A 19,087-nucleotide genomic window follows, 5' to 3' on the forward strand; every position below is an offset into this window, starting at 1 on the left:
ATACCTTTTTTGTAGTTGCCTCAATATGTTGGGCTCAGGACAGATCCCGAGATATTGACACCCTGGAACTTGAAACTGCTTACTCTTCTCACTTCTGACCCCTCTGAGGACTGTTGTGTGTTCACTCGTCTTACCCTTTTTGAAGTCCACAATCAGTTCCTTGGTATTACTGACATTGAGTGCAAGGTTGTTGCTGTGATACCACTCAACTAGCCGATCTATCTCACTCTCGTACACCCTCTCGTCGCCATCTGAAATTCTGCCAACAATAGTTGTATTGGCGCAAATTTATGGATGGCATTTGAGCTCTGCCTAGCCACACTCTTCATCTGTAGTGCTAATTCTCATCCAATTGCACATATTTTCTTGCAAAGTCCATTGAATAAAGTTAGGAAATTATAATGAATTCTGTCAACAACACCCACTATTCTATCAAAACAAAATGCTGGAAAGTACACTGGAGGTCAAGCAGCATCAATGGGGAGAAAAACAAGATTTAATTCTTCAGGTCAAAGACGGGACAAAAAAAAAAGAACAAGACAAGCATATTTTAAACTTTGCAGGTAGGGTTGTGTTCCACAAAACTGATACACAATACGAATAACCGTGATGGGTGGATGCTGCAACTATTTAGTTTTGCTTGAACAAATGGACCCAGGCTCGGTAGTTCCTCTGAGACTCACTTTATTGTTAATACAGAGAAGAAAATGGAGTGTTTCGAGAAATGCTTTATATTGTACACTACTTACACCACTAATAGGTAGAGCCAACTTAAGCAACCCCTAGTAGTCTACACCTCCGAGTATACTTAGCAACGTCTACATGGTCCCTGAGGCAGGCAATCAACTGTGGACTGGCTAGGGTGGAGGTCCTTGGCGCCGGATCAGCTGCTCAGCCCAAAGGTGGGACCCAGGCGAGTGGTCTGCCCAAGAAAGAACTTTCCCACCTTTATAGCACTATTGCCACCTCCCAGTCCAGCTAGGAGGGGCGAGGCTTCCAATCCGACGCTGACACGACCCTAACTTGGGCCAGTCCAAGTCCTGGCCATGTATTAAGCCATCATACATCCTCCATACCTACAAGCACCACAGTTGGGTTAACCGGCCTTTGCCCCCTCAGGAACAATGCATCCCATTAATCTTACAACCAAACAATGAAAAAAACATTCTTTAGAGACAAGGTGATTAATTACTTTCACACAAATCAGCACTTTTAGCTTTCTCTCAAGCATGTTATCCAGTAGACCAGAGTCACATATTGTTCTCCCCTTATCTAGTATCAAGGTTCAATCTGCCCAACAACGTAACAGGTCCACGAATTCCTAATTGATAACCATTTCCCTGCCGTGCCAATTTTCATACCCACACATCTTACCCATACACTTACGAGAAGTGATTGATAAGTTTGTGGCCTAAGGTAGAAGGAGATGAGTTATTAACTTCAAACTTTCTGCATTTTCACTCAAAGAGTTGAACTGCACGTGCACGTAACGAGAGCTGTATAACTCAATTCCTTCTACCGTAGGCTACGAACTTATCAATCATCCCTGCTGTGAACCACCTGGAGGTCCAAGATGCTCTTGTTACATGCACGTGCAGTTCAACTCTTTGAGTGAAAATGCAGAAAGTTTGAAGTTAATAACTTATCTTTGTCTACCTTAGGCCACGAACTTATCAATCACCCCTGCTGTGGACCACTTCTACAAAGAAGGGATCCGTATGCTCCATGACCGCTGGACTAAGTGTGTACATGTAGGAGGGGACTATGTTGAAAATAAATGTGCTCGGTTTTCTAAAATTGATTCCTTTTACCTTAGGCCATGAACTTATCAATCACCCCTCGTACCTATACAGGGTGGGATGAAAAAAGGGAAAACAGAGAATGGGCCAAATTTGTCAAAGTAACAATAACTTTAAAAAAAAGCAATTAGATTCAGAGAAAGAAAAGGAAAATGCATTGAAATAAAAGCACAGCCACATCCAATGAAAAGGGGTGGTATTCAGAATTGTTAAATTCATCAGAAGGCCCCAAACCTTAAAACATGCCAACAGAAAAGATGAAGTGCCATTCCTCAAGTTTACATTGGACATCATTGGAGCAATGTAAGGGGTTAAAGACAGAGTTCAGAGCAGCCGGACAATCAAAGTGGCAGGTGACTACAAGTGCAAGGCTGTCCTTAGTGAATGGAAATGGAAATGTTCTGCAAAGTGGTCCTTCAATCTGTGTTTGGTTTCTTCAATGTACAGGAGACTAGCTCATAAGTGTTGAATGCAGTACCATAAATTAGAAATGCAACTGATTTCCCGCTTAAGCTGGAAAATTGCTTGGGTTGTGGAATTATGGTAAAGGAAGAGGGAAAAGGCACATTGAATGACAAGCAAAGTGGCTTGTTGAGATGAAAACACAAACCAAAGAGGTGAAGAAGGAACAGTCTTTTCTGAATGTTAAGAGGGAAGAGGAAGAGGAGATGTGTCCAGTGATGGAATCCTGTTGAAGGTGGTGGAAACTATGGGAACTCAATCAATTCAAAATGGAGATCAGTGGGGTGAGAAGGCAAGGGGAACTCCATCCTTACTCTGAAGCAGTGTAAAAAGTAAAGGCAGAAATACAGGAAATACGAACAACATGGTTAAGAAATGTTGGGAAAAGCCAGAGTTATGAAAAAGGGAAGAACTCTTCAGAAGGTACTGGTGTTGAATGTGTATGTCCTGTGGACACTGACAAAGATAATGAAATTTTCTAGTTCTGCGTGAGAGGACGAAGTCATCAAGTCAATCCTGATACCTTATCATCTGTAATGGTTCAACACTGAACATCTAGCAGATGAACAATTAATGACCATATAGAAATGCTGATTTTATGAACAACGGAGTAGCTTGGAACCCTTGCACAGTTCTTTCGTTGATATTCAGGACGATGTATGAAATTACATAAATTAATTCAGATATCTACTTCTACCAACTTCTCCTATCCCCATCCCCTGTGCCACTGTTTGCCTTCCTGGACTGAATAAACCAAAATCTTATTCAATATTGTTCCAGAAACACACTGGAAATTTGTCAAAAGTCACTCTGGTTTCATGTGCTATATGGTTGGCTTTCTTCACACTCTAAAGGCTACCAGTATTAAACACCATCATGTTCAGGCGAACGTATAACAACATTTAAAATACATTTGGACAGGTACATGGATCAGGAGGATTTAGAGGAATATGGGTTATATATGGAAAAATAGGACTAGATCAGATGGGTATCTTGGTCAACATGGCCAAGTTGGGCTGAAAGGCGTTTCCATGCTACATTATTCTATGTTCTCACCTCTGACCAAAACAGTTGTACTTTCAACCAGATATTTATCTATAATTCAGCTCCAAGTTATTTTGCACCAATTCATTTGATCATGGTTAATGTGTACCTCAACTTCTCCAACATTGATCCCCATATCCTTCAATAAGCTCATCAATCCACAGACTTGGTAAAAACATCCGATTGCAGCAGCTGGAAAATCAAAAGCTGGAGCTAGCAACTGTGAGCAGAAAACTATCAAACTATTCGGTTCACTAAAGGCCCTTTAAGAAATCTGTCATTCTTACCCAAACAGACTCAAGTGTTCAAAAGCAATTCTGTGGTGGCATCCGTTAGTCTCGTGAGACCATGGATCTGCACCTGGAAAGTCTTGCTTCAGTCTGTGTTGGTAGAGCAGCATCTGTTGTGGCTGTAGAGGCCCACACGAGAGCAATTAAAGAAGGGCAATAAATATTAGTCTTGCCATCAACATTGACATTTTGAGAATGATTTGTTTAAAAAAAGACACAGATGTTGTTTTACAGCTGCAGTTCGAAAAAGTGTTCCTATATTGAACAAGTCTCAATTTTGATCACTTGTTAATAATTTCTCTATTCATGTCCAATAATTGACATTAAGAGCTTTGTGGCATAGCAATTGAATGAGAAAGGAGAGCAAGAATATGCCTGACATCTTTCTGATCATAGCTCCCAATTGGATTCAATTAAATCATCATATACTACAAATCTGATCCATAGCTTTGAGCTAAATGGCCTAAGTGCTGCACTGAGTTTTAAGCACTAGTTCCTCTGGGAACTAAAAATAAGCAAATTAATATATTTACTTGATGGTTATTAACCATGTCCAAAGAACTAGAACTGATCTCAACCCCTACTTTGAGATTTTCACTTCTAGAAAAAAAAATTAATCAACTTTAAAATTAATTTTACATATTAAGATAAAATAACAGCTCAGCAACTGCCACAATATATTTTGGGAAGATAACAATAAATTTCAATGCTTCAGGATTTCTATTTCTCATAATTGAAAATCCAATATTATCCTGTAGAATGAAGCAACATAGTCTAACAATGCCCTGCAATTCAGAACTAGAGCCAAATGGTCCATAAAATAGGCAAACTATCTCATCCTTGACAACTCCTCAGCTTTCATTCTCTTCTGGAATATCGTCCTAACACATTGCTAAGTCTGATGCATTAGAAAAGAAAATGGTGCACCCATGGGTGCTATTTTATTAATCCAATCAATAACAATTTACAGCACTCAAATTCTTGGTGCTTAGAGAATAATAAAATCAGGTTCATATTTACCTCAAAATTAGAGTGTCTCAAGTTTTGCTGAAAGTCTACCTTTGAACAAAACTTAAATGCTATTTTCCTTTAGTATATGGACAAAATTAAGCCAAAGCTGGAGCATCGTAATAAATTCTATGCCAAGCTCCAGAAGGAATACACATCTAAATGTTTCATGTACTCTTCATGCTCACTGAGTGCCATTAAATGCTCACTGATCCAAAAATATCTTTTCACAGACATTGTTGAAAGACAAAAGCACAAAGATATTGACAGATTTTTCCAAAACAAAAGCTAAATTGTCATTTCCAGTTGATATGCAGATTGGATGATTTTTTAAAAATATTGATCGAAAAGTGGTAGAGATAAGCAAAAACAGAAAGATGTTTTTATTTATTACATATACATATCTGACAAATTGCAACAATCAGTTATGGGGCAAGTTTAAAGGTAAGTCAAAGAAAGTGAAAGCTTGTTTATTTTAGGCCAACCTTCAAAAGGAGGATTATGTCTTGAAATAGAAGATTCTGAGAAGGAGTGGCAGTCCCTCAGGCTAGATAATCTAAAACATGAAAAACAGAGTCAGGACAGCAAGTCAGTTATTTAGGAATATAATGATTAGAAATTTCTTTATGTTGATCGGAACTATGGATGCTCAGTCAATCAGTATATCCAAGGCCAAAACTCAAATCAGTGGTTAAGACAATTAACCAGCAAAGTGGATGAGAACATAGAACACAGCACAGGCCCTTCAGTCCACATCATTGTGCCAACTTTTTAACCTATTCCAAGATAAATCCAGTGCTTTCCTCCCAAATAGCCCACATTTTTCTTTCATCCATGTATCAATCCAAGAGTCTCTACAATCTCCCTAATGCACCTACCTCTACCACCATCCCTGGCAGCGTGGTTCATGCACTTACCACTCTGTATAAAAAAAAAAGCCTGCCTCTGATATCCTGCTATACTTAAAGTTATGTCCTCTCATATTAGCCACTGCCACTCTGGGGAAAAAGGTACTGGCTATCCTCTCTATCTATGCCTCTATGATCTTGTACATTTCTATCAAGTCACCTCTCATCTTCTTTCACTTTAAAGAGAAAAGCCCTAGCTTGACAAACTTTCCTCATAAGACATGCTCTCTAATCCATGCAGCAACCTGGTAAGTCTCCTCTGCACTCTCTCTAAAGCTTCCACATCTTTCCTATAATGATGTGACCATAACTGAACACAATATGTATTTGAAATGTGGTCTAACCAGAGGTTAATAGAGTTGCAACATTACCTCATGGTTCTTGAATTCAATCCCCCAATTAAGCAATGTTGAGGGATCTATACACCTCTGCTCCTCCACACTGCTAAGATTTCAGTTATTTAACCTGTACTCTGACTTCAAGTTCGGCATTCCAAACTGTATCACTTCAGTTTTCCAATTGCACTCAATCTGCCACTTCTCAGCCCATTTCTTCATCCTTTCAATGTCCTGTTGTAACCTATGACAAACTTCTACACTATCCACAACACCACCAACTTTCATGTCATCTGCAAACTGACCAACCCATCCCTCCTCTTACTCATCCAAGTCATTTATAACAATCACAAAGAGCAGACATCCCAGAACAGATCCCTGTGGAACCCCACTGGTTACTGTACTCCAGGCAGAATATTCTCCATCCACTACCATCTACTTCCCTCTGCGGGCAAGCCAATTCTGAATCCATACAGACATATTTCCCTGAATCTCATGCCTCCATGAACCTAACATGGAGAACCTTGTTAAACACCTTACTAAAAATCCATATACACCACATCTACGGCTCTACCTTCATCAATCTGTTTGTCACTTCCTGGAAAAAGTCAATCAGGCTCATGAGGCATGATCTGCCCTTCACAAAGCCATGCTGACTATCCCTCATCAGACTGTACTTCTCCAAATGCTCATAAATTCTGTCTTTAAGAATACTGTCCGATATTTGCCCATCATTAACCTAAGACTTACTAATCTATAATTCCCAGGTTTATCTCCATCATCTTTCTTCTTGGACACACCTAATAAATTCTGCCCCATCTAAACCTCGCACCAAGGAGAAGCCAATCAGTATTAGGGAAGATGACATCACCCATGACAACAACCTTATTATTTTTGCACCGTTTCAAAAATCTGTCTACTCATCTGCTCTTCAGTGCTCCTGATGCTATTGGGGAGTGGGGGGGGGGCAAATAGCATACTTGCCGTAGAGTGATTGCTCCCTTCCTGTTTCTGACTTCCACCCACACTGACTCAGTAGACAATCCCTCTCAGCTGTGATGTATCCAGATTGGATGTTTTTCATGGTGCATCAATAAAATTGGTGAAGGTCAAAGGGGACATGCCAAATTTCTTTCGTCTCCTGAGGAACTAGAGTTGCTGATGTGTTGCAGCTTTCTTGCATTCCTATATTTTCTGTATTCCTGTACATAGCTTCTTTAACAGAAATATGAATGTGAAGTATCTTTTAACTGATGAGAGGTTTGTATGTAATGACTCAATGTAAGTTAACATGCAGGTGCAGAATTGACATGTTTGCCTTTTGTACAAGAGGATTTGAGCACAAGAATTCCAATTATATAGGGACTGCATCTGAAGCACTGTGTACAAGTCTGGCCTCCTTATGCAAGGAGAACTGTACACTCAGTGGCCACTTTATTAGGTACATCTGTACACCTGCTCGTTAATACTAATATCTAATCAGCCAATCATGTGGCAGCAACTCAATCCAGAAAAGCATGCAGACCTGGTCAAGAAGTTCAGTTGTTGTTCAGACCAAATATCAGAATGGGGAAGAAATGTGATCTAAGGGACTTTGACCATGGAATCACAAACACAAGAAAATCTGCAGATGCTTCAAATCCAAGCAATGCACACAAAATGCTGGAGGAATTCAGCAGGACCCTTCATCAGAACTGAATGTCGCTGCCAGACGGGTGATTTGAGTATCTCAGAAACTGCTGATTTCCTCGAATTTTCACGCACAAAAGTCTAGAATTTATACAGAATGTTGTGAAAAACAGAAAAAACTTCCAGTGTGCAACAGTTCTGTTGGCGAAAACGTCTTCTTAATGAGAGAGGTCAGAGAAGAATGGCCAGAATAGTTCAAGCTGACAGGAAGGCGACAGTAACTCAAATAATCTTGGGTCACAACAGTGGTATGCAAAACAGCATAACTGAATGCACAGCACATCAAACCTTGAAGTGGATGTGCTAAGGCAGCATTAGGCCATTGAGTGTATTTTCGATAGAGAGTGTACAGTGAAGATTCACCAGATTTATTCCTGAGATGGCAGGTTATACGTGTGGAGATTAAACAGACTATGTCTATGTATATCACCCGTATGGGTCCTACCTATGCCTGCCTTTTTGTTGGCTTTGTGGAACAATCTATGTTCCGTGCCTATTCTGGTATCTGTCCCCCACTTTTCCTTCGCTACATCGACGACTGCATTGGTGCTGCTTCCTGCACGCATGCAGAGCTCGTTGACTTTATTAACTTTGCCTCCAACTTTCACCCTGCCCTCAAGTTTACCTGGTCCATTTCCGACACCTCCCTCCCCTTTCTAGATCTTTCTGTCTCTGTCTCTGGAGACAGCTTATCCACTGATGTCTACTATAAGCCTACTGACTCTCACAGCTATCTGGACTATTCCTCTTCTCACCCTGTCTCTTGCAAAAATGCCATCTCCTTCTCGCAATTCCTCCGTCTCCGCCGCATCTGCTCTCAGGATGAGGCTTTTCATTCTAGGACGAGGGAGATATCCTCCTTTTTTAAAGAAAGGGGCTTCCCTTCCTCCACTATCAACTCTGCTCTTAAACACATCTCCCCCATTTCACATAGATCTGCTCTCACTCCATCCTCCCGCCACCCCACTAGGAATAGGGTTCCCCTGGTCCTCACCTACCACCCCACCAGCCTCCGAGTCCAACATATTATTCTCCATAACTACCACAACCTCCAACGGGATCCCCCACTAAGCACATCTTTCCCTCCCCCCCGCCCCGCTTTCCGCAGGGATCGCTCCCTACACGACTTCCTTGTCCATTCATCCCCCCCATCCCTCCCCACTGATCTCCCTCCTGGCACTTATCTGTGTAAGCGGAACAAGTGCTACACATGCCCTTACACTTCCTCCCTCACCACCATTCAGGGCCCCAAACAGTCCTTCCAGGTGAGGCGACACTTCACTTGTGAGTTGGCTGGGGTGATATACTGTGTCCAGTGCTCCCGATGTGGCCTTTTATATATTGGCGAGACCCGACGCAGACTGGGAGACCGCTTTGCTGAACACCTACGCTCTGTCCGCCAGAGAAAGCAGGATCTCCCAGTGACCACACATTTTAATTCCACATCCCATTCCCATTCTGACATGTCTATCCACGGCCTCCTCTACTGTAAAGATGAAGACACACTCAGGTTGGAGGAACAACACCTTATATTCCGTCTGGGTAGCCTCCAACCTGATGGCATGAACATCGACTTCTCTAACTTCCGCTAATGCCCCATCTCCCCCTTGTACCCCATCTGTTATTTATTTTTATACACACATTCCTTCTCTCACTCTCCTTTTTCTCCCTCTGTCCCTCTGAATATACCCCTTGTCCATCCTCTGGGTTCTTCCCCCCCCTCCCCCTTTTCCTTCTCCCTGGGCCTCCTGTCCCATGATCCTCTTGTATCCCTTTTGCCAATCACCTGTCCAGCTCTTGGCTCCATCCCTCCCCCTCCTGTCTTCTCCTATCATTTTGGATCTCGATCTTCCCCTCCCCCTCCAACTTTCACATCCCTTACTCCTTCTTCCTTCAGTTAGTCCTGACGAAGGGTCTCGGCCTGAAACATCGACTGTACCTCTTCCTAGAGATGCTGCCTGGCCTGCTGCATTCACCAGCAACTTTGATGTGTGTTGTTATGTCTATTGTTTTGAGTTTGGAAATACAGGCAACATTCTTGTTGAAACATAATTCTTACATGACTTGAGAAAATTGATGTGATAAGGATGATTCCTCTGGCTTAGTCTGCCCAGATGTTGCAGTCACAGTCTCAAAATAAGAAAACCATTCAGGGCCGGTCTGGTACAGCAATTTAAATGTACAGGAATGTCAGGGAGTAGAAGACTCTTCCCAATACATCACACGTACATCCTTTCCCACCATCGGCTGTATCTACTTGAGGCATTTCCTCAAGAAAGCAACATCCATCTTCAAAGGTCTCCACCAACTAGGCTATCCCATCTTCTTACAGCTACAATTGGGCAAGAGGCAAGAAGTACAGAAGCTTGAATACCCAAACCACCAGCTTCAAGTACAGCTACTTCCCCTCAGCTGTTCAATTCTTGAACCAACCTGCACAACCTTGGAATAGGAACTCTATGACCATTTTGATCATTTTGCATTACAATGGATTTGTTTGTTCTAATTGTGCTCTTTCTTGTAAAAATAGTATATCATTTATGTTTTTATTGTGAATGCTGCTCATCTGATGTCACCTGCCTGTGACGCCGCTGTAACTAAGCTTTTCGTTCCACCTGAACATACCTGTATAGTACTTGTGCATATGACAATAAGCTCAACTTTGATTTTGGTTTTGATGAGAAAAGTATTCTTGAGCTGATGAATGGCACACTTACTCAAGAGGACTGTGGAGGCTCAGGCATCAAGTATATTCAAGGTGGACTTTGATAGATTTCAATGTATTAAGGAAAGTAAGGGGATATTTAGCTAGTACTGGAAAATGGCTTCTTTGGTAAAAGATCAGTCGCAATCTTACTGTATCTTATGGTAGAGAAGACGTGGAGACTCACAGTAGCCCCTTGGTAGGGAATCAAAAACATCACTGAGGTGCGATTTGAACTCATGTCTCCAGAATGTGAAACACTAAGTTAACCACTGTGGACAACAATAAGTTTACACAATGGCAGGGTCGCAAACAATGCCATTAAGTGACATGGACAGGACCGAACACACCCCACCCCTCAAACTTCTCTGCAAACCTTGACAGCTAATGGAGACCCCACCCACTGTAGGTGGCAGTCTGACTATTAAGGTTCTACAATGTTTCTAACATTCAAAAACATTTCAGATTGCTTAAAATTGAAATAAATAATTGAAAGTTCTTGCACTATTAAGAAAATAAATCAACTAAAACCTGTAAAATGCTTTTAAATTATTAATATTAAAACAAAGCACAGATGTTTAAAGGCATATTACTCATTTTCCTTTATCTTCCACATGACACACAATCATTATTCAAATGAATGGGCTTACAGGTCCCATATCTGCTACAGGCTCTCAGCACAAGGAGCTTTATTTCAGTGAAACTTGCAGCCAGGAACAGCCTGTAGACCTCAGCCAGTCCGGGATGTTTGCAAAAGTCTTTTAATCTCAAAACTTATCAGGTCCAGTAAAATCAAGGTCTATTTTATTCAGTTTAATATTAAACTTAGGAGCTACACATTACTTTCGCTTCCATTCAAGGTTATGTTTTCTCCCACTGGTTCATTTGCAATGTTTGGTAAATCTTGTAAGGTCTAGAGGAGGATTTTGAATGTGTCTGAAGCTATTATGTTCATGTGAGTGGTCTATTAATAGAAAGGAGCTTTGTGTGTTCATTTGACGTCATTCTATACGGCAATACTTAAATGTATAATTTGCTGTCTAAATCATTTGATAAAATAAAATGACAAACAACCTTGAGAATCTTTTGAATAGATTCCAATAATTCTCACTGTAAAAAAACTTCACTCATATAACATTAATCTACCATCTTAAAAACTATATGACCTTTATTTTGCCCCAATCATCCCCCAGCATTCTGCTCATTGACCTTCACAAGCAGTTCCCCAATTACTCCAAATTTAAAATTGTCAACTTTCTAAAAGAAAAGACAACAGAAGGCAGCGGGTAGTAGTAAATGGAACATATTCTGCCTGGAGGTCGGTGACCAGTGGTGTTCAGCAGGGACTTCTGCTCTGGGACCTCTGCTTTTGTGAATTTTATAACTTACTTGGCTGATGAAGTGGAAGGATGGGTTTGTACATTTGCAGAAGATATGAAGGTTAGTGGTGCTGCAGATAGTGTAGAAGGTAGTTGTAGGTTACAACGGGACATTGAAAGGATGCAGAAATGGTCTGGGGAATGTCAGAGTGCAATCAGAAAACTGAAGTGATACATTTTGGAAGGTCGAACTTGAAGTCAGAGTATAGCATTAAAAGCACGATTCTTAGCAGTGTGGAGGAACAGAAGTTTCTTTAGGTCCATGCCCACAGATACCTCAAAGGTAGTGCACAAGTTGATAGGGTGGTGTGTTGGTCTTCATTTGTTGGGGGATTGAATTCAAGAGCCGTGAGATAATGTTGCAACTCTATAAAACTCTGGTCAAACCACATTTCAAATATGTATTATGTTCACTTCTGGTTGCTTCTTTATCGGAAAAATATGGAAGCTTTAGAGAGGGTGCAGAGGAGTTTTACCAGGTTGCTGCTCGGATTAGAGAGCATGTCTTATGAGGAAAGGTTGTCAAGCTAAGACTTTTCTCTTTGAAGCATAGGAAGATAAGACGTGACTTCATAGAGGTGCACTAAGTTATAAGAAACTGAGTGAACAGCCAGCACCTTTTTCCAGTGATAAAATGGCAAATACAAGAGGACATCGTTTTAAGGTTACTGGAGGAAAGGGTTAGGTTCCTGCCACACATTACTACAGTGATGTGCAGAAGAGCACCTCTGAATGCATAACACATTGAACCTTGAAGTATATGGGCTACGACAGAAAAACCATATGGGGTCCACTCCTGCACCTAATAAAATGCCCACTGAGTTTATGTATGGTATTCTTGTCTTAATCAGCCAAGCCAAAGTACAAAGAGTTAGAATGCCATGTTACATCTGCACAAAACATTGGTGAGACGACACTTGGAGGCTTGCATGCAGTCTGGTCACCACACTACATCATTACCATCAGCACATGTGCACCACAAGGCTGTGCGCTTAGCCTCCTACTCTACTCTACTTATAACTATGAGGCCAAGTACAGCTCCAATGCCACAAAGGTGGTGATGAATCAACATACAGGAAGGAGACTGAAAATCTGATTGAGTGGTGCCACAACAACAACCTCTCACTTCTTGTCAGCAAAATCAATGAGCCAATTATTGACTATGGGCGGTAGAAAATGAAATTCCATGAGCCAGTCCTTATTAGGGGAACAGAAGTCATTAGCTTTAAATTCCTTGGAGGTCACACATCAGAGGATCTGTCTTGGGAGCAGCATGCAAGTGTCATCACAAAGAAGAAACAACAGCAGCTCTGCTTTTTAGAAATTTGCATTAATTTGGCATGTCACTAAAACCTTTGACAAACTTCTACAGATGCATGATGGAAAGTATCCTGACCAGCTACATTGTGACCTAGAATGGAAAAACCAATGCCCAGGTACAGAAAAGGCAACAGAAATTGGTGGAACATACATCAAAGTTGCTGGTGAACGCAGCAGGCCAAGCAGCATCTATAGGAAGAGGCGCAGTCGACGTTTCAGGCCGAGACCCTTCCTCAGGACTAACTGAAGGAAGAGTGAGTAAGGGATTTGAAAGCTGGAGGGGGAGGGGGAGATGCAAAATGATAGGAGAAGACAGGAGGGGGAGGGATAGAGCCGAGAGCTGGACAGGTGATAGGCAAAAGGGGATACGAGAGGATCATGGGACAGGAGGTCCGGGAAGAAAGACGGGGGGGGGGTGGTGACCCAGAGGATGGGCAAGAGGTATATTCAGAGGGACAGAGGGAGAAAAAGGAGAGTGAGAGAAAGAATGTGTGCATAAAAATGAGTAACAGCTGGGGTACGAGGGGGAGGTGAGGCCTAGCGGAAGTTAGAGAAGTCAATGTTCATGCCATCAGGTTGGAGGCTACCCAGACGGAATACAAGGTGTTGTTCCTCCAACCTGAGTGTGGCTTCATCTTTACAGTAGAGGAGGCCGTGGATAGACATGTCAGAATGGGAATGGGATGTGGAATTAAAATGTGTGGCCACTGGGAGATCCTGCTTTCTCTGGCGGACAGAGCGTAGATGTTCAGCAAAGCGGTCTCCCAGTCTGCGTCGGGTCTCACCAATATATAAAAGGCCACATCGGGAGCACCGGACGCAGTATATCACCCCAGTCGACTCACAGGTGAAGTGATGCCTCACCTGGAAGGACTGTTTGGGGCCCTGAATGGTGGTAAGGGAGGAAGTGTAAGGGCATGTGTAGCACTTGTTCCGCTTACACGGATAAGTGCCAGGAGGGAGATCAGTGGGGAGGGATGGGGGGGACGAATGGACAAGGGAGTTGTGTAGGGAGCGATCCCTGCGGAATGCAGAGAGAGGGGGGGAGGGAAAGATGTGCTTAGTGGTGGGATCCCGTTGGAGGTGGCGGAAGTTACGGAGAATAATATGTTGGACCCGGAGGCTGGTGGGGTGGTAGGTGAGGACCAGGGGAACCCTATTCCTAGTGGGGTGGTGGGAGGATGGAGTGAGAGCAGATGTACGTGAAATGGGGGAGATGCGTTTAAGAGCAGAGTTGATAGTGGAGGAAGGGAAGCCCCTTTCTTTAAAAAATGAAGACATCTCCCTCGTCCTAGAATGAGAAGCCTCATCCTGAGAGCAGATGCGGCGGAGACGGAGGAATTGCGAGAAGGGGATGGCGTTTTTGCAAGAGACAGGGTGAGAAGAGGAATAGTCCAGATAGCTGTGAGAGTCAGTAGGCTTATAGTAGAAATTGGTGGATACCGCCAAGTCCATCATAGCAAAGGTTCGGGAACAGTAATATTACCCTCTATTCAGGCTCTTGAGCCGACATGGATAACTTCAATCACTACTACTTTGAACTGATTCTGCAATCTACAGACTCACTTTGAAGGACTCATTACAACTCATGTGCAGAGTATTTTTTTTATTTACACACTTTGTCTTTTTTTGCACATAGCTTGCTTGTCAATTTTTGTCTGTTTATGCACAGCTTTTCATAAATTTCTATTGCATTTCTTTTTTCTGTAAATATCTGCAAGAAAATGAATTTCAATGTAGGATATGGCAACATATACATACTTTGACAATAAACAAATTTACCTTGAGCTTCGAACATATACAGCTGCTCCTAGAAGAACAGGAGTCAGGATAAAAAGAGGCTATTTTCAAGTTGGCAAGCTGAAAATAGTGAAGATCAGCATGGAGCCTCAACTATTTACAATCACTCAACATGGATTTTAGTAAGGCATTTGACAAGGTTCCACATGGTAGGCTCATTCAGAAAGTCAGAAGGCATGGGATCCAGGGAAGTTTGGCCAGGTGGATTCAGAATTGGCTTGCCTGCAGAAAGCAGAGGGTTGTGGTAGAGGGAGTACATTCGGATTGGAGGGTTGTGGCTGGTGGTGTCCTACAAGGATCGGTTCTGGGACCTCTACTTTTCGGGATTTTTATTAACGACCTGGATGTGGGGATAGAAGGGTGGGTTAGCAAGTTTGCAGATGACACAAAGGTTGGTGGTGTTGTGGATAGTGTAGAGGATTGTCGAAGATTGCAGAGAGACATTGATGGGATGCAGAAGTGGGCTGAGAAGTGGCAGACAGAGTTCAACCCGGAGAAGTGTGAGGTGGTACACTTTGGAAGGACAAACTCCAAGGCAGAGTTCAAAGTAAATGGCAGGATACTTGGAAGTGTGGAGGAGGAGAGGGATCTGGGGGATACATGTCCACAGATACTTGAAAGTTACCTCACAGGTAGATAGGGTAGTTAAGAAAGCTTATGGAGTGTTAGCTTTCATAAGTAGAGGGATAGAGTTTAAGAGTCGTGATGTAATGATGCAGCTCTATAAAACTCTGGTTAGGCCACACTTGGAGTACTGTGTCCAGTTCTGGTCACCTCACTGTAGGAAGGATGTGGAAGCGCTGGAAAGGGTACAGAGGAGATTTACCAGGATGCTGCCTGGTTTAGAGAGTATGCATTATGATCAGAGATTAAGGGAGCTAGGGCTTTACTCCTTGAAGAGGAGGAGGGTGAGAGGAGACATGATAGAGGTATACAAGATATTAAGAGGAATAGATAGAGTGGACAGCCAGCGCCTCTTCCCCAGGACACCACTGCTCAATACAAGAGGACATGGCTTTAACATAAGGGGTGGGAAGTTCAACGGGGATATTAGAGGAAGGTTTTTCACTCAAAGAGTGGCTGGTGCGTGGAATACACTGCCTGAAGTCAGTGGTGGAGGCAGATACACTAGTGAAATTTAACAGACTACTAGACAGGTATATGGAGGAATTTAAGGTGGGGGGTTATATGGGAGGCAGGGTTTAAGGATTGGCACAACATTGTGGGCAGAAGGGCCTGTACTGTGCTATACTATTCTATGTTCTAATATTAATCATCGAGATGAAGGGATGGAATATATTATGTCAAACTTGCTCTTGATAGAAAGATAGGTGGGAAAGCATATTGCGAGAAGGTTGAAGACAGTCTGCAAAAACAGATAAATTAAGACAGTACGCAAAAGTTCTGCAGATGGAATATAGCATTACAAAATAAAGAAAGAAAGAAAAAAATACTGTTTAACTACAGAGTGATTACATAATGTTCTGGTAGGGTAGTGCATTGGAGACTCTTGTACATGAAACACAGGTTGTCCATACAAGGTACAGTTCTAATTGTAAGACAAGTGGAATATTGCCCTTCCTTGCAAAGGAGATGGACTACAAAAGTGAGGAACACTCCTGGACAGCATAGTTTTTATCTACTTACTTAAGTAGATACACTTTCTCTGTAGTATGTTCCAAGAGGTTCGTTATTATAGGACATATTGGTGTTACCTAACAAAGGAGAGTTCAGCTGATTAAGCTTATATACAAGCAACACACATCAAAGTTGCTGGTGAATGCAGCAGGCCAGGCAGCATCTCTAGGAAGAGGTACAGTGGACGTTTCGGGCCGAGACCCTTCGTCAGGACTAACTGAAAGAAGAAGGGTCTCGGCCCGAAACGTTGACTGTATCTCTTCCTAGAGATGCTGCCTGGCCTGCTGTGTTCACCAGCAACTTGATGTGTGTTGCTTGAATTTCCAGCATCTGCAGAATTCCTCGTGTTTCAGCTTATATACATCCTTGTTCAAAAGAATGAGAGAAGATCCAGTGAAGCAGAAGACTCTGATGGGGCTTGCCACATTTCCTCTTAATATACAAGGTGTAGCTTTAAAATAGGGGATTGTCCATTTAACATATTGATCAGGAGATCTCATCTCATGAATCCTTGGAATCCTATTTCCAAGACAGCTGTGATGATTGAATCATTGAATACATATTCAAGGCTGAAGTTGACAGATTTTTGCTTTGCAGGAGAGTCAAGGTTTAAGGAGAGCATGTAGGAGAATGCAGTCACTCACCCAGGATGATATAAATCAGCGATGATCTTAATGAATATTGTGGCAAACTTGAAGTGCCAAATAGCCAATCTGTATTTCATAAATTGTTATGTGATCATACTGCATCTGAAATGTTACTCCTTTATCTAGTTTTCTCTTAATCTATTAGAATATAATGGTGCTATTGTGTTGGGCTGGTTAGACTTAAACACATTCCAGCATAGAAGAATGAGTCATAATACAATGAAACATGCTTGAGATGCTGAATATTAATAGCACATCAACAGCTTTCTAGTTGTTTGTCAATGCTTTTCAGCAGACTTCCTAAAACCATGATTTTTATCACTATTGATAAGGGCAGTAGGCACAAGGAAAGACAAGCAAAATTGCTTCCTGTTAGAGTGAGTTTTTAGGTAGATGATTCATTTACACTTAAACCAGTCTTCTATTCTGTGGATTGAGTTCACAACAATGCATTTCATAAAAGCTGTAACTATCGGGATACGAGCCAGACGCTGCGGATGGAAGTGTGAAGTTTACAGGTAGTTTCGAAGACAGTATTATCTATACTTTATAATATAATTGTCCTCTATGTTAGCACTTAAAGTGCCAAATAAATGTATTGTGGATTTAACTTGCATTCCTAAAGGCTGTGGATACCAACCCAGACATGTTGGCGTCGGAAGGATGAAGTCAGGTGTGATGCTTTGTATGTAGCTTCAAAAGGAAGAATTGTCTATGCATTGTCTATAACTTTTGAAGTAGCGATTGCCTTTGTGTTTAGCATATAAATATTGAGCTCACATTGGGCTAGCAGACCTTTCTACCGAAAGCGTCTCCATCCATAGATGCCTGCTGTACTTTGTTGTGTCGAATAAAGAAGCTGCTTTGTATCTACCAGTGACTCTGTCTCTCCGGTGATTTCAACCACCCCACAACATTTGGTGTCAGGAGTGGGATGCCTTTGTAACCCGTTGTGTGGCCAGCGTTCCTAGCAGTCTAAGTTGGTGAGTATTTTTCTAAAATAACACTCACACTTGGATCTGTTCGGTCGGTGGTGCACGGGAACACGAGGTATCACGAACGTGGAGAGCTAAGCTGGTAGATATAAAAGTAGTGTGTGCGCATGCATGTGTGTTTATGTAAGTGAGGAATCTTTGCATGTTAACTTGGTTAACTTAGTGAGACTTGGACCACCAGTTGCAAAAAGTGGTAACCAACGGTACAGTTCGAGACTCCAGAGTAGGGGCGTGTATACTCGTTTGGGAAGCTGCATTTTAGTGTATGTGTTTGTAAGTGTGATGCAAAGGAATACAGCAGGCATCAAGAGTTCAGGTACTCAAAAGTGGCAGATGGTGGAATACATACTCTGCGGTTTTAAGTATGCACTGTTTAACTACTACCTGTCATTGATATTTTGCATAGTGTGGGAATTAGTATGGAGATATCTCAGGGAGTGGTTTTACCGAGATAGATCTGCCAGAATGGCACCTATTGAAGTCAGGGAATGTCAGGTTGAGAACCCGGATGAACCGAGCCAGCCCTTGACCTTGATTACGACTATTCATTAGCCCTTCACCCCCAGGGAGAAACAGAGCATCTTGTCCGAGTTGCCCTCACTTAAAGTCGCCTGTGGGAATTCAGAATTCTGGCGTAAGCTCAAGGAAATGGTCGAAATTCACCCTAAAGATATACACGCATTGGTAAAAGCAAAGTGCCCGAGGAATATGTGGTACAGGATGGCCCAGGGGTGCGGGACGGTACATGGGCAACTACTGGGAGCGCCAGTAATGAAGAAAGATATCGATCGCTCTTTTAAAGGGGGAAGTGAGGCAGCGGCTGGGGGGGAGGGGGGACGAGAGTAGCTGGGGAACGATAATGACAGTGATTCAAAAAGCTGACGAGATAGCCATGGATTATGCAGAACATAAATATCGAGCATATGAAGAGTATTCAGGGTTGGATAATCCAGGGAGGGATGACCAAGTCTTCCCGAAAATGCTGAAGGAAGGCCTGAGCTCAGCCCACCAAGAAGTTTTAGGCATAACGGTGGGGTCCAACTACTCTGCGATAGTTTCGTGGGCCAGT

The 19,087-nt window shown here is 42.3% G+C and overlaps 1 protein-coding gene across 5 annotated transcripts in view; it reads right to left on the reverse strand.

Annotated features, from left to right (window-relative positions):
* Window positions 1-19,087, reverse strand: part of raraa (retinoic acid receptor, alpha a) — a 735,685-nt gene that overhangs the window by 672,023 nt on the left and 44,575 nt on the right. The gene's annotated exons all lie outside the window — the stretch shown is intronic.

Source organism: Mobula hypostoma, chromosome X1 (genome assembly GCF_963921235.1).
Source record: "Mobula hypostoma chromosome X1, sMobHyp1.1, whole genome shotgun sequence".
NCBI classification, from domain to species: domain Eukaryota; kingdom Metazoa; phylum Chordata; class Chondrichthyes; order Myliobatiformes; family Myliobatidae; genus Mobula; species Mobula hypostoma.